At 39.2% G+C, this 17,466-nt stretch overlaps 1 long non-coding RNA gene across 1 annotated transcript in view; it reads left to right on the forward strand.

Annotated features, from left to right (window-relative positions):
* The first annotated feature begins 239 nt into the window (after positions 1–239).
* Positions 240–17,466, forward strand: part of LOC147578969 (uncharacterized) — a 66,351-nt gene continuing 49,124 nt past the window's right edge. Inside the window, exon 1 of the long non-coding RNA XR_015253097.1 lies at positions 240–412. This is a non-coding gene — a long non-coding RNA (uncharacterized LOC147578969). The remainder of the gene's footprint in view (positions 413–17,466) is intronic.

A 17,466-nucleotide genomic window follows, 5' to 3' on the forward strand; every position in this document is an offset into this window, starting at 1 on the left:
CAAACATTCCAGAAGAGTTCAGGGGTAACAGTGCTGTGGAAAAAACATAGAAGTCTGTCTGGATTGGACCCGATCACAGAAATTACTCTGGGAATCCCATTCACTGGTTCAAAGATTGCAGGGTAAAAAAAAAACACACAGTTTGGTTCAGAGGTTAACAAACCATGGTCCACAAACAAAATCCTGCCTGCTGGCTTTTTTTTGTTTTGTAAATAAAGTTTTATTGGAACACGGCCACACCCATTCATTCATTTACTCATTGCCTATGGCTGCCTTCACATCATAGAGTTGAGTTGTTGCCACAGAGACTGTATAGCCCTCAAAGCCTAAAATATTTACTATCCGGTCCCTCACAAAACAATTTGCTGACCATTGGTCCAGGAGGTTGGAAGGGCGAAGTCCTTCAGAATCGGTAAGTCAGTTTTACATAATCTGTCAACAGAAGAGGGAACTATGTGATCAGAAAAGGGGACAAGGTTGCTTCCTGAAGGGAAGAAAACTTTTAACTCCTTGGGTGGACATAGTCTGCAAGAGTATTTAGTCTGTGTATTTCCTTGTGTGTGTGTGTGTGTGGGTTGGGGATGAGGAGCAGCAGAGGTGCTCAAATGAGGAACTGTAGAGGTTGAGAGAGAGAACTGTAGCTAGAGGATATTGATGATAAATCCAGAGAGAGAGAGAGAGAGAGAGTACAAATAGGCAGAGAGCTTAGACATGCAGGCTAAAGCTCCAGAGGTATTTAAGGGAGAAGGAGAAGGTATAGACGGGCTGTCAGAGAAATAACAGGCAGCCCGTTTGAGGCCATTCCTCAGAGGCCATGTCACTGTGGGCGACTTCTCTGTGTGCTCCTATGACATACCAGGCACTGTGTGAGGTGCTCAGAGAGCGTGCAGGCCAGGGCAGGATGAAGGTGCGGCTCACAGAACCAGAAGCGGTGGCGGGGCTAAGCAGCTGCCTTTGAATCTAACGGGCTGAAGGAGGCTTCAGCAATCTTCGTAGACAGGGATGGGCTCTGTGGAGTGCCGTGCAGTTTGGGAGAGTAAGAGCTATTCTGAAAGGGGCTCTGGGAATTGCACATATTGAGATGCAATACTGCTCCAGAAAGTGATCAAGATGAAAGGAAGGAGATGAAACGGTAGCTGGAAGCTGTAAATGGTTGTCCTGTTGCTTTCTGAGAGGTGGGTGCTCTAGCCAAAAGGCCCTTTCATCACACAGAGGTGGTGGTTTGGCCACAGCAGCGTTCTTTGTAACAGGACTTGACCCATGGGTGAGCAGCTTCCATTCTCTCCGACTATCAGGAGATGTTTCTTCGCTGCATTTTGGAAAAACAGAAAGGAATGAATGCCAAGTCTACTGCAAAGCACTGTAAATGCTCCTTACACTGTGACTGTGGCTACTTTATGCAAGGGTAATGAGAGAATGACCAGAATAAAAATACTCCGTGGCCTTTCTCAGCAGCAAGCAGGCAGCATGACTGAGGAAACACAGGAGAAAAAGCGAGAGCCCTTCCTGAGTGGAAAGAGCACAACAAAAGACGGTTTTTAAAATGAATCAACCAACCTGGGCCCACAGGAGAACCTGTTGCTGTGACTGCATTAGCTCTCCCAGGAAAAAAGGAGAGGTCAGGTCAGATACTCAGGTGGTATTATATAAGCTGAAGAAGAAAAAAGAATCCTATAATCCCCAAACTTAGAGGACTTTGAAAGAAAGTTGAGATTCCTTGATCTCCTGGCCACACTTCTGTCACCTCTGAAGATTTGCGACTCAAATCTGGAGAAGTGATTTTGCCTTTTTGGGTCCCTTTTTCCACCTATAAAAATGGGGATGATAAATATTGTGAGTTGCTCCTCAAAGAGTCTGAGCTACTGCTATCAAAATGTTACTCATGAGGTGCCTGGCTGGCTCAGTTGGATAAGCGTCTGACTCTTGGTTTTAACTTAGGTCATGATCTCGTGGTTCGTGGGTTCGAGTCCTGTGTTGGGCTCTGTTCTGACAGTACAGAGCCAGCTTATGATGCTCCCTTCTCCTTGCTCCTCCCCCACTTGCTGTCTCTGCCTCTCTCAAAATAAATAACTAAACTTAAAAAAGAAGTTACTCTTGTGGAAACTCAACACTTAGGTGCTGAGTTTTGGCAATTTTCTCTGTCTCCAAAGAGCACTTTGGAATCCACAGAGAAGCAGGACTTAGATGCTCATCGAGACTAACAGGAAAAGCAAAGGAAGTCTGGTTTCTGCAAGACGCTACATACTTCTGCAAGATCCTGAAGAGTGACATCTCTGTAGGCTTCATTACTATATGTAGCACTTCCTAGGAAGCAAGGTGTATGTGGGAAAGGCTGGTGGCTGGCAGGGAAAGTAATACTTAGAGAATACTGGTTAAAAGCATGCATTCTAGAGCCAGACCACCTACATCAGAATCCTAGCTCCTCCACTGTCTGCTGGGTAGCTTTTAATAAATCTATCAACCTCTCTGACCTTCAGTTTCCTTACTTGTCTAGATAATAATTATACATACTTCAGGAGATTATATTACAGACTAAAACAAATAATGAATATAAAGTACTTAGCACAGTGTCTGAAACACAGGAAGCAATTCAAAATGTTAGCCGCTAACATTATTATATTTTGATACTAATGAAGGATCAAGGAACCTGCCATGGGAAGGAAATTATGGAAGTACTGACCTCACTTGAAATCAGAAACTCAAGGGAAATATTTTTGGAAAAATGCCAAAATAATCTCACAACCATTAATTGCTTATTATTACCATAAGACGGGTATTCCACAGATAAATGAAGTCCACGGGCCATTGCTTAATTCCATTTCACCAGACATTTTCAGCCTCTCCCGTATATTCCAACAAGCCTTATCGGAAATACAAATATGCAGCCCTATGCTTCTCCCTTTGTTTCTAATCTTAAAGCCAAGAAGCAAAATGAAGAGGGGAAACAAAAAATACTAATGGTCTGAGCCGTAGTATATCTATACCCAGGGGTAGTGGGGTGAGATGAAAAGATCCCCCATCCACGGAAATACCTGGGCTTGAATGACCTGGGATGGGAAGCCTGGGACCCACAGAAAGAGCTATGAGGAAAGAAGGGCTTCAGAAAGAACATGCCAAGGACAGCGTCGAGTTTCCTGAGCATGAGGAACCAGCTCGGAGGGGCGGGGGGTGGGGGGGCACCAAAGCTCATTAGTCATTGGAGACTCAGAGATCGTATGAGGTCATAAAATGGAATTACCAAACTCACTAAGTAAAGAATAGGAGGAGAAAAGAAAGGCGCACGCTGGCAAAGATCATCCTCAAAAACACGTCTCAGCCCAGAAATGAATGTAAGGAACTCTGTTTCAAGCAAGGGATCCAACTCCCCTTTGGCTCCAAAATGCTACCAAGAAGTAAACTAGTAAAGAAACAGAAGCCCCGGCTTATGTTGTTTAGCAACACCTCCCAAGTACTATTCAAACACAGCCTTTGTTTTCTGTTGCAGTTATTTGACAAAGTTAAATATCATTTTCAAGACAATGAAAAAATGAAAACAATATTAGAAACCCTCCAAAAACGAAATTATATGGCCCACTCTCTAGATTTAGCAAACATCTTTCTTCCTACTGTATTGTGTCCTTTATTAAAATCTAATACTAATGTAGGGTTAATGTGACAGCCCTGAGTACACAGATGAAGTTATAAGGGAAATAAGCTTTTATTACTTTTCCAGAGACAAAGCAATAACTTAGAATAACAGAATGATGTTAAACTTTCTATTGCTTTCAACCCTCAAATTCTCTCTTTTTCTTTCTCCATATCACAGGAAAACTTCCTTAAAAAAAATTAAAACTCCACTTACGAGTTTACAATAGAGCAATAAGTAAGAATAAAAGCATATTTTTGTGACAACATCTTCTAGAGGCAGGTTAAACCGTCTTTAAAATTAGCCCCCAAATTTAACCTTTTTTCTTATTTTCAAGTATACTAGGCTAACTAGCACTATATTGTTACACAGGACTTCACCCTTTTACCCATTCCCAGTAAGCCAATTCGCCACCAATTTTTTTTTTTTTTTTAACCTCCTGAATCTTTCTCAAATTTGTAATTTCCTTTCAGGACTCTTCATATTCTATCTTCTCAAATGTATCCTCTTAGCCCACTGGACTGGGATCCTTGTAAACTGTATATCTTATCTCCTCCCCCTCCCCACTACTTAAAAAAGTCAACAATTTCCCATTACTTACAGAATCATATCCCCACTCTCTGGCATGCCCCACTTATAGGTCTGTCTACTCTCTCCTCTCTCCTCAATACCCCCCCCCCACTTCCCACCCACCCACACACATACCCTCCAGCATGGCCACCACTACTATCTTAACTCTACAGTTCTAGAAAGCCCGTGATTCTCTAATCCTCCCATGCTATTGTAATCTCACTCATCACCTTCTGCATCTTAATTACGTGTCCTTCTTGTTTACTGTAGTTAACAAAGAGTTATACAGCTTTTATGTGCCAGGTCTTATTCAATGAGCTTTGTGAGTATTAGCTCATTCAATCATTACAACCCTGTGAGACAGATACTATTATTCTCTCCATTCTGTAGATGATGAAAACGGCACAAATCAGTTAGGAAACTTGCCCAAAGCCACACAGCCAGTAAACTGGTGGAGGGAGGGAAGACGCAAGATTCGAACCCAGACAGTCCAGCTCCATGTCTGTTCCCTTCACCACACATGCATTGACCTCTTTCTGCTTCTTCATTTCCTTGCTCTGTATCATCTCCTCTGCAAAGCCCTCTCTGACTACCAACCACAATCACACATCAACCCCTCGTATGTGTCTCATGAAGAGTCTTCTTATATGATAACTATCACAACTCTTCTCATTTTCGACCATAAGTTACTAGAAGGCAGACGTCATCATTCATCATGGTATCTCAGCACAGGTGTTCAATACCTGTTTGACGAATGACCCAATAAGGATGACAGATAGCCTTATTACATGTTCCATAGTTGGTATAAGGAGAAATTCAAAGAAAGTGGAACCTAAGGATGACTTGGTTCTTTCAGCATTTTGTGTTTCCAGCTAACATTATATCTAAGCCATAGATTGTAGGGAACACTTCAACGCATGCCGCTACCTCCATTCTCAGCTATACAGATCAGCACCGTCCAACATAATGTTCTCAGGTCCTAGATATGCTCTGTATCTGTGCTGACCCACATGTTGAGCACTTAGTGAGAGACCGGGAAACTGACTTTTTTAGTTTACTTTGTTTTAAATTTAAATAGTCACATGTAGCTAGTAGCTAACATATTGTGTAGTACATGTCTGGACCATTTGCAAATCATAAAGTGGCAGAGAACAGAGCCCCGAGAGGAACAGAGAGTGGGAAGCAGGAAGAAATATGCAGAGAACACATAGCACTGGGATAGCAAACGTGCCTGGTATGACTGGGACTGTGGAGTTTCATGGGACTTTTGAGAACAAAAATGTGGCAGTCCTAGGCAAACTAGAACTACTGGTCAACCTACTCAGTGCCTAGAAGGAAGTAAAAGTATATGCCATGAAGGAACTCAAGAAACTGAAGCAGGAAATCAAGATAGGAAAAACACTGAGTTTGGGACAAGGTGAAGATAAAAATATATGAAAGGCTGGAAGAAGGTTGTTGTTTTGGAAGCCTCACCCTCTTCAGATTTCCATGTATCTACATATTCCAACACCCAAGTTCTAGCATAGAGATTTCAAACAAATGTGTATCATTTGCTTTTATACCTGCTCTTATTCAAATACATGTGCCTTATTTTACTCATCCGTCTCTTATTGGGGAATTCAAGACGTCAGCTACTCCACTTGTCTAATCTGTCATTTACATTTCCATTCTCATCCCATAATCTGTTAATCTTTCCAGTATCTCAGTGCAAGACTGAATTAAATTCCCATATTGAATCTCAACATGAAAGGCATTTCTTTGTGAGCAGCTCAATATGATGTTCTTCTAAATGACATTTAAAATGTTCAGCTCAGTAATGGGATGATAAAGAAGGGCACCCGGTGTTAGTACACATCAGTAAAAAGAACATTTTTTTTTTATTAGTCAGAAACCAAAAAGATAGAACAAGATAATTAAAAAAGAAAAAGTTTACTCCTACTAGACTGCCACAAGAGTATTATGACTCAAAATGTAATAGTCACTGAATTCCTACGGGAATCTAATTTCTTAAAAAGACATCAGACATCAAAGTCTGAGTCATGCCACATTAACCACCAATGGCCAGAGAAAAGTTTGAATGCCACTGGAAAAGTTAAATATTAGACTTTCCCTGAAACATTTAAACTCAGCGAAGTAGGTATTGCAGTTGTCATACCGACTTGTGTGCATTCTTTATAGGTTTCCAGACCGATCTTTGCACCCCCCTTCTGTTGCTATGGTGACCCAAATAAATTCTCCCCTGAGATTCATTTCTCTCAGATGCCAATGCATCAGGTCAAGCAGGCAGGCAGGCTAGCAAATAATGCACTGGCCCTAAACATTCTCACACTCTCCAGGCAGCCACAAAGAGCTTTCCTCCACACATCACACCCTATTTCAACATTTTCAAAACTATAATTCCATTACTTTGAGAAAAAAAATTATCCCAAGCTTTCCTACTGTTTTTTGTTTGTCTAACTAACAATATGAATCCCTACAAAAGGCAAAGAGTAAGAAACTGAACATAAGAAATTCTCCTAGCATCTACTTCATCACCCTTATGTTCACCAATAAGACCTAAATGATAAGTTCTTGGTAAAATAAAGATAAATCCAAGGACTTGCACCATCTGACCTCCATATAATACTAGCAGATGTGGTATTAAGTACTTAGAATTAGAGACTGGGGTGACTGAGATATTATTTTAAAAATTCATGAAGGAAAGCATGTGGTCCATAGAAAATATGCAGACATAATTCTAGGGGAGAAAGGCTTAAAGTTTTTTTATCATTAGAGATGCTACAATTTAAAGCCTCTAGTGTTTGAGCATCCTTGTCCCCCATGTATGTTAAATATATACTGCATATAATGCAAACATTTCTCAAGATAGAGCAGACTACCAAGCAGCATTTCTCAGTGACAGTATACACGTTAATAGGAAGCAAAGAGATACTACCTACATTTGCTAAAAATCCAAGTCTATTCATTTTGACCCCAAAACTAATACAAGGCATGTAATAAGAAAGAGCGAAGTGGATATTCTACTCTGGGGCTGCTAGTAATAATGGCTCATCTGTATTAACACTTCCCCTCTATCCCTTAAGAATGCTTCACCACAACCCTATAAAGGTTGTTACCTTCACTTTCCAGATGATGAAACCAAGGCACAGAGGGATAAGTTAATTTGTCAAAAGTGACACAGCCAACAAGAACTGGTATGGGAGTATAACTCTTAGCTCAAGCACCTGGGCTTGCTACCTCAATGCTGTACCGTCCCCGAGGGTATTCAATGCACTTGTATGAATCAGACCTTGATTAGAAACTTTCTACTTTTAAATAGCTCCCTATCACCATCTGTCCTCCACATCTCAACATACATGTACTTACTCACTATTTCTCTCTTTCTGTCCCTATCCCCTTTCTCTCTCTCTCCTTTTCCCAGTGCTCCTTGACCAAAGCATCACTGTCCAGATGTTTTCTGAGGAGCTTAGCACTGCTAGAACAGGATGTTACTCCTCTACCGATTTTGTGGTTCAGGACACAAATGAAACTCTCAGGAGCCAGAGACCACAAGCCAGAGGAAGCTTCCACTAAGCCTGGAAGAGCAGCCAGAGGTTACCACTGTCTCAGAATACAGAGGTGATGAGATCAGGGAGATAAAAAGCAAGCACATACTTTCCATTCTATGCCATGGTTTCCCCAGAAGCAGGAAAAAAAAAAAAAAAAAAAAAAAAGAGTGGATTGGCTGCTGCCACACTTGTACACAAGGGCTCTAGCCAGACTATAAGAAGAGGATGATTCAACCAGAGGGTTGGATAAATCAGAATGGAAAGCTTTGAACAAACAAACAAGTGCAATGAGGTTAGAGATTCAAGGAGAAAGAACAGGAAAGAACAGAAGAGAGGAAGCAGGTCAGTACATAACTAGGCACTTTTGTGCCTACCTCACACAGGTTCTGCCCCCCTGTGGTGTCTCCCTCTGGCTTATCCAGCTTCTTAGTACGTGACTCTCTCCTTCCTCTCCACTACAGGTTTAAACCGAGTTTGGTATTTTGAGGGTCAGCATGGGTATTTTTCAGTGACTTTTGAAATCCCTTTTCTTATAAAGCAGTGTCTTTCTCTTATTAGGAACTCAAAAATATAAATGCTGGAGACTCTTTGGTCTTGAAATACCAGTTGAATTTCTTAATGGCCATCAATACAAGTGGGACTAACATGAAGAAATTTGCCTTAAAGGCAGCTAACTTTTGGAGGGGAATATATCTACTCTATATAATCAAGGGATACCTGTTTTTGACATCAAAGGAGTTACGAGCATTCATATTCCTCTCCAAAGGACAGCTAGGAATCTTCTAAGCAGAGTCCTGGCATGACTCACTTGTTAAGTGTTTGCTGCCCCGGGCACAAAAGTGTCTCATCAACAAGACATGGGGTTTTGGGTAACTGCCTCTTAAGTAGGTTCAGCTCTTAACCTGGACTGCATAATTTCCTCCTTCATTGTAAATGATTTAATTTCTCAAGAATTAAATTATTTTTAAAGTTCTGCTAAATTAAATGAGTAAATAAAAAGATCTTTGACCAAAAAAAATTGAGTAATTTTATTAGGGATATGATAAATGTGATACGTTGCAGTAGCCTGAAAATCCCATTACATGCAATTAAGGAGCTACATTAATGTAATTGTAGACTTCCTAGCATTTTAGCCCAGCACATATAGTATTTACAGATAATTGCATAGTAAGGGGGAAAATGCAAGCTGTGAGTCTAGCATGCACGTGACTCATGTTGTCAAATTAAAACCTGGTTGGGTTTCTCCTTGAGTTATTATCTATGAAAAGCTTAATTTTTATCTTTTTAAGATGGGAAAATGCACAGGCATGCAAATGAAATTTTTCCTGTTAAAAACCATGCAAAGAACGATGAAATTACAGACATTATTAAAATAAAGTAATAGCCATTTGGATAACAGTAATTCCAAATTTGTAACTCTTTGACTAGAACTTCACTGAACAAAGAATTCTAAGGCAAATTAATATGGTAAACAGTAAGCAAGGATAGGTAACTTACTTTTATTTTTATGAGACCCCTGATGTGCACACTGTTTGCATAAAAATGATGCTAAAATTACAAAAAAGCCAATGGGTGATAGGAAAATACCATAGAAAAAGTGCTCAACTAGGCTGGAAGAAATCTGAGTTCATAGGAAATTACACAATCTTGAAAAAAAATTAAACACTCTAGATCTCAGTTTTCTCAATTATCAAACTCAATGGTTGAAATAGATAAGCCACAGAAGTCTCCTCAATCTCTAGAAATTAAGATCTTATCTAACTGTTGAAGTGGGCCCAGCAGGACAAATACTTTACAGCTATCAGGTTGAATTATTAATCTCAATTTGAAAACTGTACATGTATTTTTAAAAATTTTACCTGTATTTTTTAATGTTTATTTTTGAGAGTGCAAGTGGGGGAGGGGAGGGTGGACAGAGGATCCAAAGAGGGCTCTGCACTCACAGCAGTGAGCAGCCTGATGTGGAGCTCGAACTCGTGAACCATGAGATCATGACCTGAGCCAGTCAGACGCTCAACTGAATGAGCCACCCAGGCGCCCCACCTGAATTTTTAAACAGCTAAACTTTTCATTATTTAATTTCACCTGCCTTCAGATATGGTAGGGGAATAACACGGGCCAGACACTTCTGATGTATCAGGAACTGTAATAGCCTCTTCTACATACACTGAATAGGTCTGCAGTATCAATATACTCTGTTGGGGAAAAAAATACCAAATTTAGTTTATGCAGGGCTAATTTTACATTAAAAATGGCTATAATCATTTTAAACTCATTTAACTGAAATATGTGCCTAAGACTACAGTCATGATCACAGCGGTCATAGACCCAAAGCCTCTGCTGAGTACTGGGTATGGCACTGAGTATGCTGGGCCCTTAATCTTCCAAAACGCCCCACAGGGAGAAGGTACAATGACCATCTCCCTTTTACAGATGCACAAAGTAAGCCTTGGGGAGGCTGGGCAACTAGTCCAAGGCCACCCAGCAGGCATATGCTGAAGCCAGGACTTCAACTCAGGTCATACTCTAATCTAAAGCTACGCACAGTCAGGTTTGCACATGGACTCAAGAATGAAGTTATTCCCTTCTTCCCACCGCCCTCTAGTCATTAAAGAGGTCAGAGGGAAGTGGCTATATAATAAACACCCTCTATCTATACTGAATTCATGAAGAATAAGTAACTGATCCAGTGCCTTTCCCACTCCTGCTCCTGTATGATAGAAAACAAATATTCTTGCTAAAGGGCTTGGATGGAAGCTATCAACAGGAATGAAATCTTCAATGATAGCTGGCCGGAACCACACAGCAATACATTATCACTAATACAGTTCATGGAACATTCATTCATTTTCTTTAACATCAAGTTTAACTTTGCAGGAAGCAAGTTATGTTATAAAACTGCAAAAAAAAAAAAAGAAAAAAAAAAGAAAAAAAATGTCCGAAAATGTTGATATGACTGTCTATCTAGCAGAATGGAGACAATTTGCAGCGAAATAATTGGTACATTTTCCCACTGCATTATGTTTCTCAAAACATGTTACTGTGGGAGGAGATTAGCTTCCCCTTTCTTCAGGAAGAAAATGACTTGTCTCCTATAGTGAATAGAACTGTCATTCTGTGAGCTGACAAATGCTAACAACCTTTGGAGGTGCAGTGTGCCAGCATCTAAAAAACAAATACAATAAAATGAAGAATCCAATAACCAAAGAAAGAAAGGTCATGAAAGGAAATAATAGGGTAGGGCCCTTAAACATTTAAAAAAATGTATTGGAAATCTGCTTAATGCTACAAATTAACAGTCATACACTAAAATGAAAGGAAACAAATCATTCTAAATTAAAATCGCTTCAATTAGTTTACATTTTTATGTTAGGTTCCATAGCACCAAATTAAATATAATGGATTCTATTCTGTTTTGCTAAAAATATAGTTGCACTAGGAAGACAATTAATAGATCTGGCCACAGATATTCCAAATCATAATGATCAGAATCAGAGACGGGATCATCAGCACTGAGGTAGCACTGGCTCCATTATGAACTTCTTGCAACCTTGGTCCCATGATCCTGGTGGGATTAAAATAAGACTGGTGACAGAGAAAAAACTTATGGGAGACCACAGGATGATGCTGGATGGATGAGAGGTCCTGAGAGGCAGTTATAACAGAGCTGACTGAGATTCTGGCATATGATGCAGTCAGACGAAGCTTCTGGTCAATCTTGGTCTCCCTTTTTCCTGTCAGAAAAGGCTCTCAAATAATGACATTTTTTTATGGCAGTATTTTCTTTTTGTTATTTTTTATTTCCATCAGATAAAAATCTGTAACTGACAAAACTCAGATTTTTGTCTGTCAAGAAACTATTTACATTCTTGTTATCCTAAGTAAATTCCCAAATACTTAATCATCAGAAAATTGAGGGGTGCTGCTAAAAACCAAAGTGTACCATAGTGAAGGGGGCTTTAAACAATGTTAAGCACTGTTCTGTACTTCATGAACATGTAGATGTATGAGCAGAAGGGTCTTCAACAGAAATCCTAAAGTCTGCATAAGAGATTCAGTTCTTCACAAATAACCGTAACAGTAATATATGATTATTATCTACAGAGCACTTAATATATACCATGCACTGCACTAAGTCCTTGACCTATATGAAGTTATTTGCCCTTCACAGTTCTGTGAAATGTACTATGATCATCTTTATTTTGAAGGAAAACAGAGGATTAGAGAATCTGAATAGTTACTCAAGGTGCCACTGGTAAGGGGTCAACTTTAGATTTGGTAATTTTTTATTGGAAGTTACTATGAATTTTACATTGCTGGATGTTGTATATTTTTGTATTCTTTTCTTGAGCTGTGTTCTGGAATGCTGTAAAGTTACTTAGGAATAATTCAATTCTTTCAGGTCTTGGTTTTAAGCTTTGCAGGGATGGTCAGAGCAGTGTTTAATCAAGGGCTAAATATTCTCCTCAACTAAGGCAAAATTTTTCAGAATTTCAGACATCTGATACCCCATTAATTATAAGGTTTTATACTCTGGCTGGTGGAAACAGGATTTGGTCCCAGGCCTGTGTGAGCTCCTAGTATTACCCCCTAAAACTTTCAGGTAGTTCCCTCCCTATCCTTGGTAGTTTCCTCTCATCAATGATCTGGTTATCTACTACTCAGCCAAAGACTCAAGAGGGACCCTCTGCAGAATTCTGGAGCTCTCTCTCCTTGCCTTTCTTCTCTACAATATTTTACTCTATAAATTCTGGCCCTGCCTTCCCTTAACTCTTAGCTCTGTCTTTTCAAGTCAGGGAGACTGCCCTGATCTACCCAGCTTCCCCCTGCCTACACCTTAGCCTGGAAGCTCTCTGGGCAGTGAGCAAGTGCAATTATAGGACTCACCTCATTTGTTTCCCATATCTCAAGGACACTGTCCATCATGACATGATGTCCAATCTCTTAAAAACTATCCAGTATCATATATGTTGGCTGACTTTCTAGACATTTGAGGAAGGAAGGTAAATCTAGTTCCTTCACTCAATATTAGACAGAAGCAGATGTCCTCAAGCTCAGATATGGAGCCAAGCACTCAGTTTTCAGAAACTGAGACCAGAACTGCTTATCCTCATTTTTATGAAGTAGTTCAGACCAGAGAGGTTAAAAAAAAAAAAATCTCCTACCTTTTAAATGTTTATTTATTTAGAGAGAGAAAGAGAGAGAGAGAGAGAGGAGAGAGAGAGAGAGCGAGAGGAGAGAGAGCATGCGTGCACAAGGAGGGGAGTGGCAGAAAGAGAGAGACAGACAGAGATTCCCAAGTAGGCTCCTTGCTGTCAGCACAGAGCCCTCAGTGGGTCTTGCTCCCACAAACCACGAGATCATAACCTGAGCCAAAATCAAGAGTCACACACTTAACCAACCAAGCCACCCAGGTTCCCTTCTTTCCTTTTAATACATTTTTCCCTAAAATACCATTATGTGTACAGTGGTATTAGAAAGGAGCAGGAGAAGTAGAGTCAGATCTTCTGTGGGTGAAATATTTTCCACTAGGCTCAACTATCAGATTTTCTTCTGAGGGAATGGATACAATTCCTGGGAGCACCACTCCTGAAGGATCATCCACAGGAATTTTTTAAAAATTGCATGTTATGCTCATGAATCTCACATAATTATCCATATAGAGTATGACTGAGGTAGGGTTTACTGATGTCTCTGACCATCAGGGGAAATCTGAGAACTGCAGACATAGATCTCATTTTACCCACAGATCTGTTCCTTTAAAGAGCTATGCTTCAACCACTATATTGTATACCTGAAACTAACAGAACACTGTATATTAGCTACACTGGAATTTAAATAAAAAACATAATAAAAGTTTAAAATATATAGAACATTAAAAAAAGAGTTGTGCTTAAATAAAATTTGAGTAAACTGAAGGATTTCAAAAGCAACAATGAAGTTTACTGTTTAAAACAATAATAATCTCTTTTGTGAACTGAATCAAAGCCCCCATTGTCTTTGTGGAAGTCTGTGTAGCATCATGATTAAAGGCACAGGTTTAATGCAAAAGACAAATAATCTAGTTAAAAACTGGGCAGAAGCAATGGGTAGACATTTTTCCAAAGAAGACACACAGATGGCTGAACAGACACAGGAAAAGATGCTCAACATCACTCATCATCAGGGAAATGCAAATCAAAACTACAATGAGGTACCACTTCACACCTGTTGGAATGGCTAAAATTAACAACACAGAAAACAATAGGTATTGGCGAGGATGTGAAGAAAGGGGAGCCCTCTTGCACTGCTGGTGGGAATGCAATCTGGTGCAGCTGCTCTGGAAAACAGGGTGCGGGTCCCTCAAAGAGTTAAAAATAGAACTACCCCACAACTTTCTAGGTATTTACCCAAAGGATACAAAAATACTTTTGTACAAAAATGACTCAAAGGGGCACATGCACCTCAATGTTTACAGCAGCATTATCAACAATAGCCAAATTATGGAAAGAGCCCGAATGTCCACCAACTGATGAATGGATAAAGAAAATGTGGTTTGTATATACAAGGCATCCAAATCGGCCAGGAAGAGGTCAAATTTTCACTCTTCACAGATGACATGATACTCTATATGGAAAACCCAAAAGATTCCACCAAAAAACTGTTAGAACTGATTCATGAATTCAGCAAAGCTGCAGGATATAAAATCAATGTACAGAAATCGGCTGCATTCCTATACACCAACAATGAAGCGACAGAAAGAGAAACCAAGGAATTGATCCCATTTACAACTGCACCAAAAACCATGAAATGCCTAGAAATAAATCTAACCAAAGAGGTGAAAAATCTATACACTGAGAACTATAGAAAACTTATGAAAGAAATGGAAGAAGACACAAAAAAATGGAAAAAGATTCCATGCTCCTGGATAGGAAGAACAAATATTGTTAAAATGTCAATACTACCCAAAGCAATCTACATATTCAATACAATCCCTATCGAAATAATACCAGCATTCTTCACAGAGCTAGAACAAACAATCCTAAAATTTGTATGGAACCAGAAAAGACCCTGAATAGCCAAAGCAATCTTGAAAAAAGAAAACCAAAGCAGAAGGCACCACAGTCCAGGACTTCAAGCTATACTACAAAGCTGTAATCAAGACAGTATGGTACTGGCACAAGAACAGACACTCAGATCAATGGAACAGAATAAAGAACCCAGAAATGGACCCACAAACATATGCCCAACTAATCTTTGACAAAGCAGGAAAGAATATCCAATGGAATAAAGACAGTCTCTTCAGCAGGTGGTGCTGGGAAAACTGGACAGCACCATGTAGAAGAATGAACCTAGACCATACACAAAAATAAACTCAAAATGGATGAAAGACCTAAACATAAAATAGGAAGCCATCAAAATCCTTGAGGAGAAAGCAGGAAAAAACCTCTTTGATCTTGGTCGCAGCAACTTGTTACCCAACACATCTCTGGAGACAAGGGAAACAAAAGCAAAAATGAACTACTGGGACCTCATCAAAATAAAAAGCTTCTGCAGAGAGAAGGAAACAATCAGCAAAACTAAAAGGCAACTGACAGAATGGGAGAAGATATTTGCAAGCGACATATCAGACAAAGGGTTAGTATCCAAAATCTATAAAGAACTTACCAAACTCAGCACGCAAAAATCGGCACATGAAAAAACGCTTAACATCATTCATCATCAGGGAAATACAAATCAAAACCACAGTGAGATACCACCTTCCACCACCTGTCAGAATGGCTAACATTAACAATTCAGGCAACAACAGATGCTGGCGAGGATGCAGAGAAAGAGGATCTCTTTTGCATTGTTAGTGGGAATGCAAGCTGGTGTAGCCACTCTGGAAAACAGTATGGAGGTTCCTAAAAAAATTTAAAAATAGAACTACCCTACGACCCAGCAATTGCACTACTAGGTATTTATCCAAGGGATACAGGTGTGCTGTTTCGAAGGGACACATGCACCCCCATGTTTATAGCAGCACTATTAACAATAGCCGAAGTGTGGAAAGAGCCCAAATGTCCATCAATGGATGAATGGATAAAGAAGATGTGGTATATATATACAATGGAGTATTACTCAGCAATCAAAAAATCTTGTCATTTGCAACTACGTGGATGGAACTGGAGTGTATCATGCTAAGCAAAATTAGTCAGAGAAAGACAAATATCATATGACTTCATTCATATGAGGACTTTAAGAGGCAAAACAGATGAACATAAGGTAAGGGAAGCAAAAATAATATAAAAACAGGGAAGGGGACAAAACATAAGAGACTCTTAAATATGGAGAACAAACAGAGGGTTACTGGAGGGCTTGTGGGAGGGGGGATGGGCTAAATGGGTAAGGGGCATTAAGGACTCTACTCCTGAAATCATTGTTGCAGTATATGCTAACTAATTTGGATGTAAAAGAAAGAAACAAACAAACAAACTGAGAAAAATAAAAAAAAAATAAAAAAGAGAAATATTTCAATACAGAAAATGTGGCTTGTATCTACAATGGAATATTACTCAGCCATAAAAAAGAATGAAATCTTGCCATTTACAGTGATGTGCATGGAGCTAGAGAGTATTATGCTAAGGAAAATAAGTCAGTCAGAGAAAGACAAATACTATATGGTTTCACTCGTAAATGGAATTTAAGAAACAGAACAAATGAACGTGGTGGGGGGAGAGAGGCAAACCAAGAAATAGACTCTTAACCACAGAGAACAAACAGAGGGTTGCTGGAGAGAAGATGGGCAGGGGGATGGGCTAAATTGACAATGTTAAGGAGGGCACTTGTTGTGATGAGCACTAGGTGTTGTATATAAGTAATGAATGACTAAATTCTACATATGAAATTAATATTGCACTGTATGTCAACTAGCTGGAATTTAAATAAAAACTTTGAAAAATACAATACAATACAGCATACCAGGGGGTGGGTGGGGGATAGGAGAAACAGGTAAAAAGGATTAAGAGTATACTTATCATGATGAGCACCGAGTAATGATATACAGAACTGCTGAATCACTGTATTGTACACCCAAAACTAATATAATACTATATGTTAACTATACTGTAATTAAAATTAAAACGCTAATAAAAAAAATAAATAAAGGCACAGGTTTAGGAATCAGGCAGGCCTGTATCCCAGCTTATATCCCAGCTTCTAAATTATGTGACCTTGGCCGAGTCATTTAACTATCAAAGCCTCAGATTCCTCTATAAAATGAAGATGATAAGAATACCTCTTGGGTTGTGGGGAGGATTCATAAAATCTCTGTAAAAATGCTAATCCCCACAAATGTGCCTAGTGAAGTTCTGACACTTAACACTGAATTAAAGTTGATTATCATTAGCTCTCTTAAACAGAAAAATACAAAATTAATGCAATTAGAGAGAAAATAAGAAATAAGTTGTTATCTCTAGTTAAAAGTCTCTCTGCATATATGCTGGGTCTTAGTCTAATGTAAATATATTAAAATACATAAATATATACTAAAATATATATATATATATTTAACATATTTAAATACCCAACAATTTCTCAGAAGAGTTTTAGAATTAAAATAACTCACCCTGGTATCACTCTCTTTAAATTTTCATTTACTTAATGCCATTCATTAATATTTATGTACCATGGTAACTAATTCTTCAGTGTTCATATCCTTTGGATATTATTAGATAACCCCCTCAACCCACCACATCCCTTGAG

The sequence above is a fragment of the Puma concolor genome, chromosome B4, assembly GCF_028749965.1.
Source record: "Puma concolor isolate L17-30 chromosome B4, mPumCon1.1.hap2, whole genome shotgun sequence".
NCBI lineage: Eukaryota > Metazoa > Chordata > Mammalia > Carnivora > Felidae > Puma > Puma concolor.